Below are 14,622 nucleotides of genomic sequence, written 5' to 3'. Positions count from 1 at the left end.
ATTAGCGTATACATAAGGGGGCATATACTTTTAATAGCTATGTGTATAACAACAGTTGTTGGTAGAGGCTAGGAAGGGCATGAGGTTTGTGAAGCAAAAGATAATGAGGAAGAGCCTGTGAGGCTGAGGAAGTGCTGGGGGAAGTAAAGGAACTGGAAGGTGACCAAAGAGGATAGTGGTTAATATGGATAGCAAAGACCTCCAAGGGCGTGGGAATTAGTTGTGTAAGTGGTTTACCCAAGCTGAGGTGCCTGGTCCAGCATTGTTGGAGTTTTATTTTTTGGGTAGCATGTTAACTGTTTTATAGATATTATCCAGCAAGTGGAGGAAAGTAGGAAGTGGTGTAGTGATGTGGGGGTAGTGGAGAGTGTAGCATGGATTGTTGAACAAAAGGATTGGAGCTGATGTGGTTGTGGCAGGCATAGTGGAGAGTGGTGTGGGGGCAGTTACCGTGTCCAGATCCCAGCTCTTAAGCATGGAAGGAGGTGGAGTTTTAAACTTGTGTAGTGCTAATTTCACCGAAAGGTGAAATTAAGTGGTGAGGCACCAGTGTATATAAATTGGCTAATTTGCAGGGTGCTAGCTCACAACAAAAGGGCAACACAGGAAGAAGGAAAAGAGTGGTTCAAGCACAAATTTAGATAATTTACTTTGTGTTCCTTGATGCATTGGAGTAGGTAATAGGCAATAGTAGGTCCCCGTGTTCTTCATTAGGACCTGGGTATGTTTCGGTAAGTAAGGGCCTGGCAGTAAGCTTTAGTTTCTTACAGTGTGCCTACGTTGTATAAGGGAGGAGAATAGGGAGGTTGCCAAGATATACATAAGCAGAGAAATTGGGAGTTTCAGTTAAGTTACCTACGATAGATACTGTTGGCATTGGCTAAGTCAGGAACAAAGTGTAATAAGCAAGGCTACATAGATTGAAACTTTGGGGATAAGGCAGAAGGTGAGTGATTTTTTAAAGGGGGCATTTGGGAGGTTACAGTGGCCACTAAAGGGGGTACAGGTTTGCTGGGAAAACTGTATGTTGGACTTGGAGCAGACGGGGGTTTTAGAATTGTTCTTTGATGGGCTGTGGCATGAAACTGTGATAGAATATCTTGAGTTGGCATCAAGGTTGGAACTATGGTTGTGCTGAAGTTATCATTCGGGATGCTTTGATTTCTTTGGGCTGAGACCCTCATCCCTGAGCTGATGGTTGTTGTTTGTGCTGTCATCTGTGATTGAGTGGTGGGTAGTACCTTTAAGGAACCATGTAGTAGATGATGGAAACTCCTGGTATGAATCCTGGGCGAACACCCAAGACCTCAAGGCAAAGTTCTACATTTGAGAAATTATTGCAAGACTGACTGAAGACCAAGGGATGCTCTGGGGCACGTTGGCTCTACCAGGTGACCTCATATGCATCAGATGTAGAATATAAGTAGACTTAGGAGCTCTACCTATACAGATACACATTGTGTCTTCTGTCACTTTTACCTCCATTTGTTATCAAGTAAAGCTGTGAAGTAACTGAATGCCCAAACAGCATTGAGCTGGAGTGGGAGAATCCCAGGCCCAGATCATGAGCCAAATGAGATAAGGTCAGGCCAAGTAGAGCTATAATGTCCCACAATTACATATTTTTGCCTTTGATGTGTGGTCCTCATCATGCTGGGGGTGCCTGCTTATTACGATGGGAATCATGGGCATTGTCATCCCAGATCCTGTAAGCTCCCCCATTCCCATTAAGTATTTACATAATGGGCTGAAGCCAGAGCTGGTGTCCTATTTAAGAATGTTGGTGCTGGGTAGGGCACTTGGGTGGCTCAGTAGGTTAAGTGTCTGATTCTTGATTTTGGCTCAGGTCATGATCTCAGGGTCATGAGATCAAGCCCCATGTTGGGCTCCCTGCTAAGTGTGGAACTTGCCCAGGATTCTCTCCCTCTCCCTCTCCCTCTGCCTCCACTCTCTCACATGCACATGTGTGCTCACATGCATTCCCTCTCTCAAAAAAAAAAAAAAAAAATGGTGCTGGGAACTAATTTAAGATCTTCCCCTTGTTTAAAGATCTACACAATTACAGGTATGGGACTGGGTACAAGACATACTTCCTATAAAGGGAGACCTCCCATTAGCCAACCTTTATACTGTTGGGGAAGGGTAGCAAGTTTGGCAGAGACCTTTCTTGTGGCCTATAGAATAATCTTTTCAGCAGTCATGGGCCCTCAGTTCCCAGTGGATCCCATTCTATTATCTGCCCTAGAACTGGTTGCCAGTCCAGCATACATTGTGCCAGAACTGAAGAGGCAGGATTTGGGGGGGGGGGTGCCTTTGGGTGAAAAAGGGAGTTCTATCTGGGTATTATAGAGCCTGGAAAGAAAAAGAATGGTCCCCTGATGGCATTTTGGCAGTCTTGGGACCTAAAAATTGAAAGTTTAAGGTGACTAAAGAAATGTGCAGAAGAGAGAGCCATTTGGAAGCCATTATCCATTTTGTGATTTTAGTATATGTGCTGCCAAATCGAGCACCCATTTTGTGATTTTAATAGGGCATCCTTCAGAGGACCATTTTTTCTCTATCTGTATATGATAGGACAAACGCATGTTCCAAATGATGTTTTATTTTGGTAAGGTGTGTGCCTGAACTGAATGAGCACTAATGTGTATCCTGATCAGAGTCAGTGATATCTGGGGGCCCAGAGGAGATGTAATCAAGTTTTATTTTTTTTTTAAAGATTTTATTTATTTATTTGACAGAGAGAGATTACATGTAGGCAGAGAGGCAGGCAGAGAGAAAGAGGAGGAAGCAGGCTCCCTGCTGAGCAGAGAGCCCGATGCGGGGCTTGATCCCAGGACCCTGGGATCATGACCTGAGCTGAAGGCAGTGGCTTAACCCACTGAGCCACCCAGGCGCCCCTGTAATCAAGTTTTAATGAAGTCTATTATGGTGATGTTGGCGAGGCACACCAGGAAGAATAATTCAGGAAATCAGTTTACATAATATTACAGGATATTATAAAGGATACAAGTCAGCTTTCTTCCCCTTTCTTTCTTCGGGGACTCCCATAATATGTATATTTTCCTATAGTATAACCCATAATTCACATGGGCTTTCTTCACTCTTTTTCTTCTCTAAAAATTTCTTCTTTTTAAAAATTTCTTTAAAATTTAAAAAAGATTTTATTTAATCATTTGACAGAGAGAGTGGAGAGGGAACACAACCAGGGAAAGTGGAAGAGGGAGAAGCAGGCTTCCCACCAAGCAGGGAGCCCGATTCGAGGCTCGATCCCAGAACCCTGGGATCATGACCTGAGCCGAAGGCAGACGCACAACAACTGAGCCACCCAGATGCCCCAGACTGAAAATTTCTAATGACTCATCTTTGAACCAACAGATTTTTTATTCTGCTTGACCACGTCTGATGTTTATACTCTCTATTGCACTTTTCATTTCATTCATTGTATTTGGGGGCTCCAGAATTTCAGTTTGGTTCTTTTTTTCTAACTTCTATCTCTCCACTGAACTTCCTGTTTTGTTGACATATTCCTTTCCTAATTTTGTTGGGTTGTCTGTCAGTGTTCTCACTAAGCTTGCTTAGAAGTTAATTTTGAATTCTTTGTCAGGCAACTTTTCACTCTCCGTTTCTTTGAGGTTACTTACTGAAAAATTGTGTTCTTTGGTGGTGTCATGTTTCCTTGATTTCTCATATTCCTTGAAGTCTTGTGTTGCTGTCTTTTCGTTTGAAGGAGTAACCTCCTCCAGTCTCTACTGAGTGGCTTCAGTAGAGAAATACTGTCACTAGTCAGCTGGCTAGGGATTCTGAGTCTTTCTCAGAACTTTGTGTGGATGCATCCAGTCCACACTTTGTCTTCCCTCTGATGGAAGACATTTATAAGAATGTATGCTTTTTCTCTACCCCCACAAAGCCAGGGTTGGTGTTGGGAGCCTCCCTTATTTTCCCTTACAGTTTTTCCCTGAAGTGCTTATGTCTGTGTTCCTTTTCCAAATCCTACAGAATTAAGTTGGCTTTCTATGTGTGTTTGCTAGAGGTCTGTAAAGGCTCATGCTTAGCATCTGCTGAGGTGGGTGCAGGGAGATAGTCACAAGGTAGAGGAAATGAGGCATGTGGAGGGTTGGGGCTGCCAATGGGCAGTTTGCAGAGACTGCAGGAGAGGCATCCCCAGCAGCAGCTTTTGGGCAGGCTTCCTGACAGTCTGTGAAGCATTTAATAGAATCTGCATATCTTGGATGAGTTCCCAGCCCTGGTTGCTGTGCTTCCAGCCTCTCCCAGCCATTCAGCCTTGCGGATCACCTCAGTATTCTGGGTAGAGCAGGAAAGAAGTGAGCCTCTTGAGAAGCATCACACACCACTGGGGAGGCCGAGTACTCTTTCATATGATCATACTTTCCCACATGGGGGAAATTGCAGACCAATGGAATGTCTCTTGGCAGTGAATTCTGCTGTCTTGGAAGAGAGGTGACACAGATAAAGTGAACTGTTCTTATCTTCTTCAATACATCTGTTCTCAGATTTGTTGCTCCAACAGTGCTGGAACTTTTCTATTGAATACAGAATACCTACAAATGTACCCTTGTCCCTGAGAGATTGCTCTCAAACCCCTGAATTTTGCAAAGTCATCCTTGCCACCAGGCACTACTGCCTGAGGAAATTGACCCTTTTATGCCTGAAGAACATGCAGTGGTTTCCTCTGAGATAGATACATTGAATGACACTGCTGATTCTCCTCAGGACCAAATCCTGCTACACTTCTTTGGTTTCACACTTACACTTAGATTCAATTCATACCTCATACCAAAGATTAGTTATAAATATAACACTGAGGTGATAGTCCACACCTCAAAAGAATTTCATGATTTTTCAATTTATATGGACAAATCTGGGAACATGTTTGGGAATGGATCTTGGGGATATGGGGTGATGGTACAAGGAGTATAAAATTTGATGACATGAATATACTGAAATAGGCTCACTAAGCCTAGATTCTGGATCTAAAATTTTAGCTCCTTAAGTTGGAGAGTCTGTTTTGTTTTGCTTTGTTTTTTTGGTTGGTAGGTTGAAAAATGGAAGGAAATGTAGCTACAGTAAGTTAGGTTGAAATTCCAGAATTTCTTTGGTACAATGTAGAGGAAAGTGATCGAAGTCTTATGGAGATTTAAATGTTAGAGCAGATTTATCATGTTAGACATGGTCACCAACCCTGGAAGGATAGAGAAATCATAGTTCACCATGAGAAATAATTTGTGAGGAATCTCAGTATCTTTGAAGAGCTCAAGGTTGGTTCTTCTCTGTAGATGAGGTATTACAGTGGGAACTCCACTGAACTGGGATCCCTAAATGAATTTAATGATAGGATCCCAGTGTGGTGGCAGCCAAGTGATTAGTGGCATTTAGTCCCAAGACCAGCTGGTTAGGAATACTCTAATGGACAACAGAACCAACATAGTGTTCAGAATAGCCTGATATGTGACATTGGCTATTGACTTTAATGTTCCTAAAAGAAATAGATGTGAAGAGTACTAAATTCTTATTTGATATGTATAAATAGAATAGTTCCAAGTCATGTGAACAGAAGTCCAACTGCATCCATCAAAAATAGATACTGACTACCTCTTAAGCAGCACCCAGACACAAGCCAGTTTTAACACCCAGAATTTATTGAATTCAGGAAAGGCTGCATCTTCCTGAGTAAGTATCCCATTACCCTGCCAAGCATTGCAGTTTTATTCTTTTTCCCAGCTTCCCCCAAAGGGACCATTTACCTGGGATTGCCGGATCCTGGCTCTGACATTGATTGATGCTGATTGGCCCTGGTGAGCAGGAAGTCACTGTTACCCTAGGCACATTGGTAAGACTACATGCCAGAGGGTGGGAAATAAATTCCCTAAAAATCTAGGTGCCTTCCACTTCAGTAAAATTTCTAGGGGATCATTAATGTTGGCATGTTGAAATGCCACTAAAGTAAAGGACATGTTGCATCTGGCCCCTCCTACAACCAAAAGAGAGTCACCATGCCTACTGTGCTCCTTCAGATCTCTGAACAAGTGTATTCCTCATTGGGGGGTGCTACACTGTTCTTTTTTGTGTGACCTCAAAACTGACTGGGGCCCCGAGGAGAAAAAGGTTCTCAACTAGTTCAGGCTGCCATGTATAAGCTGTTCTGCCACTTAGGTCATATGATCCAGCAGATTCAAGGGTTCTTAAAATGTCAGTGGCAGACAGGAATGGTGTTTTTAACATTTGGCCAGCCCCTATAGAAGATCCATAATACAGACACTTAGAATTCTGGCACGAACCCCTGCATCCTCGAGACACACCTACCTTCTTTTTAAGAAACAGCTTGGGGCACCTGGGTGGCTCAGTGAGTTAAAGCCTCTGCCTTCAGCTCGGGTCATGATCCCAGGGTCCTGGGATCGAGTCCCGTATCGGGTTCTCTGCTTGGCAGGGAGCCTGCTTCCTACTCTCTCTGCCTTCCTCTCTGCCTACTTCTGATCTGTCTCTGTCAAAGGAATAAATAAAATTAAAAAAAAAAAAAAGAAACAGCTTTTGTTTTACTATTGCACTTTAGCAGTGGCTGAAGAGTTAACCATGGGCTACCAAGTTACTATATACCCTGACCTTGCCTTCATGGACTAGGTGTCATCTTACCAATGTAGGGTTAGATGTGGGCATGTACAGAAGCACTCCATTATCAAATGAAAGAGAGAGATATATAATAAGTAAATGGAAGTATATATGAAGTATTAAAAGCATCAGTAAATGGCCCAAATGTCCATGGTCCATACTTGCGCTACATTACTTTGTCCCAGTGCTCCTCTATGGATTTACAGAAAGTTCCTTGTGCCTAGTTGAGTGAGGAGGGGAAAACAACTCCTGACTGATTTGCAGATGGTTCTGTGTGATAGGCAGGCACTGACCTGAAATTGTCCAGCTGACACACAACACTTTCTGGGACATCCCTGAAGGACAGTTGTGAAGGGAAATCCTCTCAGTGGGCAGAACTTTGAGCAGTGCACCTTGGTTGCTCATTTGGCATGAGGAGCAAATGGCTAGAATTAAGAGTCTCTACAGTTTCATGGGTTATGGCCAAGGGCTTGGCTGGATTTTCAGGTTCTTCAAACAGGATTGGAAATAGGTTGCACAGGATCCTGAGAGATGTATTTTGGATAGACCACTGAGTGGGGAGAGAATGTGAAGAAAAGTGTGCTCCATGTAAATGACCACTATAGGGTACTTTCAGTAGAAGAGGGTTTTAATAAGTATGTAGTTTGACCCAGTGTTTTGCTACATTTTAGCTTTTGTCAACAGCCACTTCTGTTGCTGCCCAGTGAACTCATGAGTCAAGTGGCCGTAATGGCAGGAATGGAGGATATCCACCGTTTCAGCAACTTAAACTTCCATGTACCAAGGCCATCCTGGCTGTAGCCATTGCTGAGTGCACAGTTGCCAGCCTTAGAGACGAACACTATTTCCTTTACATAGCCCCTTTCCCCAGGATGATTTTGCAGCTACCTGCGGGAGTTTGGTTCTATTTAACCATTTCCATCATGGAAAGGGCAGTGCCTTGTTTTGAATTGAATAGACACTTTGGATATGGATACACCTTCCATGCCCATAGTGCTTTTGCCAAAACCACCAACTGTGTGCTTTAACAGTTCTTTTCTTTTTCTTTTTTTTTTTTTAAGATTTTTATTTATTTACTTGACAGAGCGAGATCACAAGTAGGTAGAGAGGCAGGAAGAGAGAGAGGAAGAAGCAGGCTCCCTGCCAAGCAGAGAGCCCGATGCGGGACTCGATCCCAGGACCCTGAGATCATGACCTGAGCTGAAGGCAGAGGCTTAACCCACTGAGCCACCCAGGCACCCTAACAGTTCTTTTCTACCATTGTAGTATTCCACATGACATTGACTCTCTTTCTTAAAATTTATTTTTATTTCAATTCCAGTGTAGTTAATATACAGAGTTCTATTAGTTTCAGATGTACAATATAGCGATTCAGCAATTCCATATATTACTCAGTGCTTATCAAGGTAAATGTAGTCTTAATCCTACCTATTTCAACCATCAGTTGTTTTCTATAGTTAAGAGTGTATTTTGTTTTGTCTCTTTTTTTTTCTTCTTTGCTCAGTTGTTTCTTAAATTCCACATATGAGTGAAATCGTATGGTATTTGTCTTTTTCTTTGGCTTATTTTGCTTAACATTATACTCTCTAGATCCACGTTGTGGCAAATGGCAAGATTTCATTTTTAAATTTTTTTTTAAAGATTTTATTTATTTGCTTGTCAGAGTGAGAGAGAGCCCACAAGCAGAGAGAGCTGCAAGCAGAGCAGGCAGAGGGAGAAGACGACTTCCTGTTGAGCAAGGAGCCCCAAGCAGGATCAATCCCAGGACTCTGGGATCATGACCTGAGCAGATGCTTAACGGACTGAGCCACCCAGGCATCCCAAGAGTTCATTTTTTAAATAGCTGAATAATGTTCCACTGTGTGTGTGTGTGTGTGTGTGTGTGTGTGTGTGTACACACATGCATACACACTCTACATCTTTATTCATTCATCTATTGATGGACACTTGAGTGCTTCCATAATTTGGCTATTGAAAATAATGCAATAAACATAGGGATGCATATATATCTTTGAATTAGTGTTTTCATATTCTTTGGATAAATACCCAGTAGTGCAATTACTAGATCATATGGTAGTTCTATTTTTAATTTTTTTGAAACCTGCACACAACATTGCTTCTGATAAGGAATTCACTTCATAGCAAATGAAGTGGTGGCAGTGAGCCCATCCTCATGGAATACATTGTTTCTATAATGTTCCCCATTACCTTTGAAGTAGTTGAATTGATAGAAAATGAACTGGCCTTTTGAAAATTTAGTTACATTACCAGGTAAGTGGCAGTATCTTGTTGGGCTGGAACAATGTCTTCATAGATGCTGTATATGATTTAAATTAGTGCCCAGAATATGCTGCTCTTATAACTGTAAATAAGTTTCACAAAATCAGGAATCCAGGGGTAAAAATTTTTGTGGCTCCATTCAGTATTACTTGAAGTGATCCAATAGCAAATATTTTGCTTCCTGTTTTCATGAGCAGGCTCTATAGAGATCTTATTTCCAAGGGAATCAGAAGATACAATAATGATTCCATTGAACTTGAACTTGATACTTCCAACTGGGCACTTGATGTCTCTTACTTCTGAAAGACTAATCAAAGAAGGAAGTTATCTTACTGGCTGGGTAATTGATCCTGATAACGATAAGAGAATTGAGTTGCTGCAACACAATGGAAGTAAGCAAGAGTATGTCCAGAATGCAAGAGATCACTTAGGGTGTCTCTTAAAAGCACCAGGTCTTATGATTTAAAACCCATGGAAAAATACAACACAATTCAGGCAGGACTGCTAATGTCTCATCTCGAAGAATGAGAATTTGGTTCATCCACTAGGAAAAGAATCACAATGAACTGAGGTGTTTGCTGAGAGTAAGAGGAACGTGGAATGAGTAGGAAAAGGTGATAGTTTTACATAACACATCAGTTCCAACAATGATGACTCTAATAGTTAAAAATATTCATTTTTTATATTTTCAGATACATATTAGTCAATTATTTGTTTGCTTTTTAGCCCTAATATTATTGAGAAATCATTGACCTACGTCATTGCATAAGTTTAAGGTGTACAGTGAGATGGTTTGATTTACATATATGGTGAAATGATTACCAAAATAGCTTTGGCTAACATCCACTTTCTTGTATAAATAAAAAGAAGAAAGGAAAATATTTTCTCCTTGTAATGAGTACTCGTAACAATTTACTCTCATAAAAAAATTTCCTGTATGTTAAATGACATTGCTAGCTGTAGTCGTTGTGTTATACATTACATCCCTAGTACTTATTTATCTTATAACTGGAAGTTTATACCTTTTAACTACTTTCCTCCAATTCCCCCACCCTCTGCCTTTGGTAACCACAAATCTATTCCCTTTTTCTATGGGTTTGTTTTTTGTTTTAGATTTTTGTTTTTGTTTTAGTTTCCATATGTCAGCGAGATCACGCAATAATTGTCTTTTTCTGTCTGACTTATTTCACTTAGCATGTCTTCAAGGTCTATCTCTGTTATTGCAAATGGTGGGGTTCCATCGTTTCTTCTTTTTAGTATTTGCATTGCTGAAATGAACATTCATCATTTCTTTTTATGTCTGAGTAATATTCCATTGTAAATATACACCGAGACGTCTTTATCCATTCATTCACTCACTGATGAAAACTTAACGTTGTTTCTTTGTGTTGACTATAGTGAGTAATGCTGCTACAAACATGGGGATGCAGGTATCTTTGCAAATTAGTGTTTTCATTTCCTTTGGATATATTCTCAGAAGTGGAATTGCTGAATCATACAGTAATTCTATTTTTAATTTTAAAGGATTCTCCATACTGTTTTCCTCAGTGGCGGTATCAATTTACAATCTAACCAGCAGTGCACAGGTGTTCCCTTTTCTCCGCATTCATGCCAGCATTTGTTACCTCTTGTCTTTTAGATGATGGCCATTCTAACACACATGAAATGATATCTCATTATGATTTTAATTATGGTGTTACTAATAACTAGTGAAACAGCACTTTTTTTCATGTACCTCTTGGTATTTTGTATGTCTTCTTTGGGGAAATGTCTGTATAGGTTCTATGCCCATTTTTAGTTAGGTTATTTGGGAGGGGGTTGCTTGTTTGTTTGTTTTGATACTGAGTTGTATGAGTTCTTATCTATTTTGGACATTATCCTCTTATCAGATATATGGCTTGCAGATTTTTTTCCCATTGCATAGGTTGTCATTTCACTTTGTTTGTGGTTTCTTTTGCTGTGCAGAAGCTTCTTAGCTTGATACAGTCTCACTTGTTTTTTATTTTGTTATTTGTGCTTTGTCATATCTAAAAAATTGTAACCAAGACCCATGTTAAGGAGATTTATTCCTATTTTTTTTTAGCAGTTTCTTACACTTAAGTTCTTAATTCACTTTAAGTTAATTTTTGTGAGTGGTATAAGATATGCATCCAGTTTCATTCTTTTTTTAAAAAAAAGATTTTATTTATTTGACACAGAGAAATCACAAGTAAGCAGAGAGGCAGGCAGAGAGAGAGGGGGAAGCAGGCTCCCCGCTGAGCAAAGAGCCTGATGTGGGGCTCGATCCCAGGACCCTGAGTTCACGACCTGAGCTGAAGACAGAGGCCCAACCCACTGAGCCACCCAGACGCCCCCAGTTTCATTCTTTTACATGTAAAATCCAGTTATCCTGGCAGCATTTTTTGAAAAGATGGTCTTTTCTCCATTGAGTGTTCTTGACTCCCTTGTCAAATATTAATTGAACATATATGTCTGGGTTTATTTCAGGGCTTTCAGTTCTTTCCTATTGATCTATTTGTTTTTATATCAACACCATACTGTTTTGATGACTGTAACTTTATAGTATAGCTTGAAATCAGGAAGTATGTTGCCTGCTTTGTTCTCTTTCTCAGGCTATTGGGGGTCTTTTGTGGTACTGTATAAATTTTAGGAGTGTTTTTTTCTACTTCTTTAAAAAAATGCCATTGGAATCTCGATAGGGATTTCATTGAATTTATAGATGGCTTTTGGTAGTATTGATATTTTTAACAGTATAAATTATTCCTATCTATGAACATGAATACTTTCCCATTTGTTTGTATCCTATCAGACTGGGGCCCCACTCTAATGACTTATTTAATCTTAATTGCCTTCTTAAAAACCCTATCTCCAATCATATTGGAGTCATATCTCCAGTCATATTGGACTTTAGAGCTTCAACATATGCATGACAGAGGGGCACAGTTAAGTCCATAATAACTTGTGAGAGGGAAATTGTTTCAAATAGTTTTTTAAATTGGGATATAATTCACATACTTTAATATTTACACTAGTGAGGTGTATGATTGCATGATTGTTGGTACATTCACAAAGATGTAAACTATCACCACTATCTCATTCCAGAACTTTTTCAACAGTTCACCAGTTCACGCCCGTCCCTTAACAATCATTTTTCCACTCCCAATGGACAAGTCCCTGATAACAACTAATCTTCCTTTACAGCTTGATGTATTATGCACATTTCATATAAAGGGGATCATTAAACACATTCTTTATTGTGTGTAACTTCTTTCACTAAGCACGTTTTCAAGGTTAACCCTCCAGTGAATCAGTACTTCATTTTTTAAAGGTTTTATTTATTTATTTGAGAGAGAGAGAGAGCGCACAAGCAAGGAGAGGGGCAGAGGGAGTAGACTCCCTGCTGAGCAGAGAACCCAATGTGGGGCTTGATCCCAGAACCCTGGGATCATGACCCGAGCAGAAGGCAGACGTTCAATTGACCGAGCCACCCAAGCACCCCTCAGTACTTCATTTTTTAGTTGCAGGATAATATTCTATTTTATAAATATATCACATTTTATTTACTATTCATCAGCTGCTGGACATTTGGATTATTTCTACAATTTGGCTATTATGAATAATGCTGCTATGAACATTTTTGTGCAAGTGTGTAAATATGTTTTAATCTCTCTTGGTACTTACCTGAGTGGAATTTCTCTGTAATAAACCCAATCTTTTAAAGACCAGTTTTGGGGGCCCCTGGGTGGCTCAGTGGGTTAAAGCCTCTGCCTTCAGCTCAGGTAATGATCCCAGGGTCCTGGGATCGAGCCCCGCATCGGGCTCTCTGCTCAGCGGGAAGCCTGCTTCCTCCTCTCTCTCTGCCTACTTGTGATCTCTGTCAAATAAATAAATAAAATCTTTTTTTTTTAAAGAAATGCTGTGTATGGATAACTTTTTTTTTTAAAGATTTTATTTATTTATTTGACAGAGAGAAATCACAAGTAGACGGAGAGGCAGGCAGAGAGAGAGGGAAGCAGGCTCCCTGCCGGGCAGAGAGCCCGATGTGGGACTCGATCCCAGGACCCCGAGATCATGACCTGAGCTGAAGGCAGCGGCTCATCCCACTGAGCCACCCAGGCACCCCAAATAAATAAAATCTTAAAAAAAAAAAAAAAGACCAGTTTTGGTGATGTCAGGCTAAGGGTGACATCATAGTTAAAGATACTCATGGCTCTGCAGTTTATAAGACTATGTGTACTTAAAGGGGTACATGCACCCCAATGTTTGTAGCAGTATTATCAACAATACAAAATTATGGAAACAGCCCAAATGTCCATTGACTGACGAATGGATAAAGAAGATGTGGTATGTATAAACAATGGAATATTAATCAGCCATCAAAAAGAATGAAATCTTACCATTTGCAATGATGTGGATGGACCTAGAGTATATTACTTTAAGCGAAAGGAGTCAGTCAGAGAAGTACAAATACCACATGATTTCACTCGTATGTGGAATTTAAGAAACAAAACACATGAACACATAGGAGGGGGGAATATCAAAGAGGGAAATAAACCATAAAAGACGCCTAATGATAGAGAACAAACTGAGGGGTGATGAAGGGAGGTAGTTGAGGGATGGGCTAGATAGGTGGTGGGTATTAAGGAGGGCACTTGTTATGATGAGTACTGGGTATTGTATGGAAGTGATGAATCACTGAATTCTCCTGAAACTACTATTGCACTTTATGTTAACTCACTAGAATGTAAATAACAATAGAAGACTATGTGTGCTTAAAGAGGTGAGATTGTCAGAATAGAGGGGACTGTACAGTTCTTAGATCCAAGTAGATGGGATCAGGTCCTGTGCCTCAGGAGGGCTCATACTATGAAATACCAATTTTTTTAATGTTACCCTCTGCTGCCTGAGTGTTGTCCAGTTGGGGTGCCTAGAGCGGGGATCTGCGCCCATGTGTGTCCAATCCTGTTTCTCCTTCTGGGATTGTCTCAGGCCTTTATCCCATTTGAGTGGTCTACCAAATACCCCAGGAAATGCCAAGATTGATGCCCATGAGGTTCTCTTGAGGGGCCTTGGCTATTAAAGGCGCTTCTCTGTGGCAGTGTTTCTTTGGGCTATTACATGATAGTGTACTGACAGAATGGAGGTGACTCATGGATTTTGGGAGATTCAGACTCATGTGGGAGAGGTAATAAAGCATCAGCCAAATTACCATACCTCTCCTGGGCCCATGAATTTTGTAATACAGTTTTAAGTTAAAGTTTTTATCCACAGTTCTGTGTAGGTTTCCAAATGTACAGCTTTTTTTTTTTTTTAAGATTTTATTTATTTATTTATTTGACAGAGACACAGCAAGAGAGGGGACACAAGCAGGGTGAGTGGGAGAGGGAGAAGCCAGCTTCCTGCTGAGCAGAGAGCCAGATGGTCTCTACCCAAGGACCCTGGGATCATGACCTGAGCCGACGCCCAAGGACTAAGCTACCCAGGTACCCATATCTGCATTCTTCTGAGGATCTTAAGTTCATCACTGCAGCTTGAACAAAACTTTCCAATCATATATAAGTTAGGTTGACTGTTACTGTAGAGACAAAACTAATAGCAGCTTAAATAACAATATTTTCTGATGCTGGACTCCTGAAAGGTAAACTCTAGACCCAGTGTGGGAAAGCACGTTATCGCCCAAGAACTGGACAACACGAACTTAGCCCCATAACCATTGTG

Source organism: Mustela nigripes, chromosome 17 (genome assembly GCF_022355385.1).
Source record: "Mustela nigripes isolate SB6536 chromosome 17, MUSNIG.SB6536, whole genome shotgun sequence".
Classification (NCBI taxonomy): Eukaryota; Metazoa; Chordata; class Mammalia; order Carnivora; family Mustelidae; genus Mustela; species Mustela nigripes.
Note: the sequence above shows the minus strand (reverse complement) of the source record.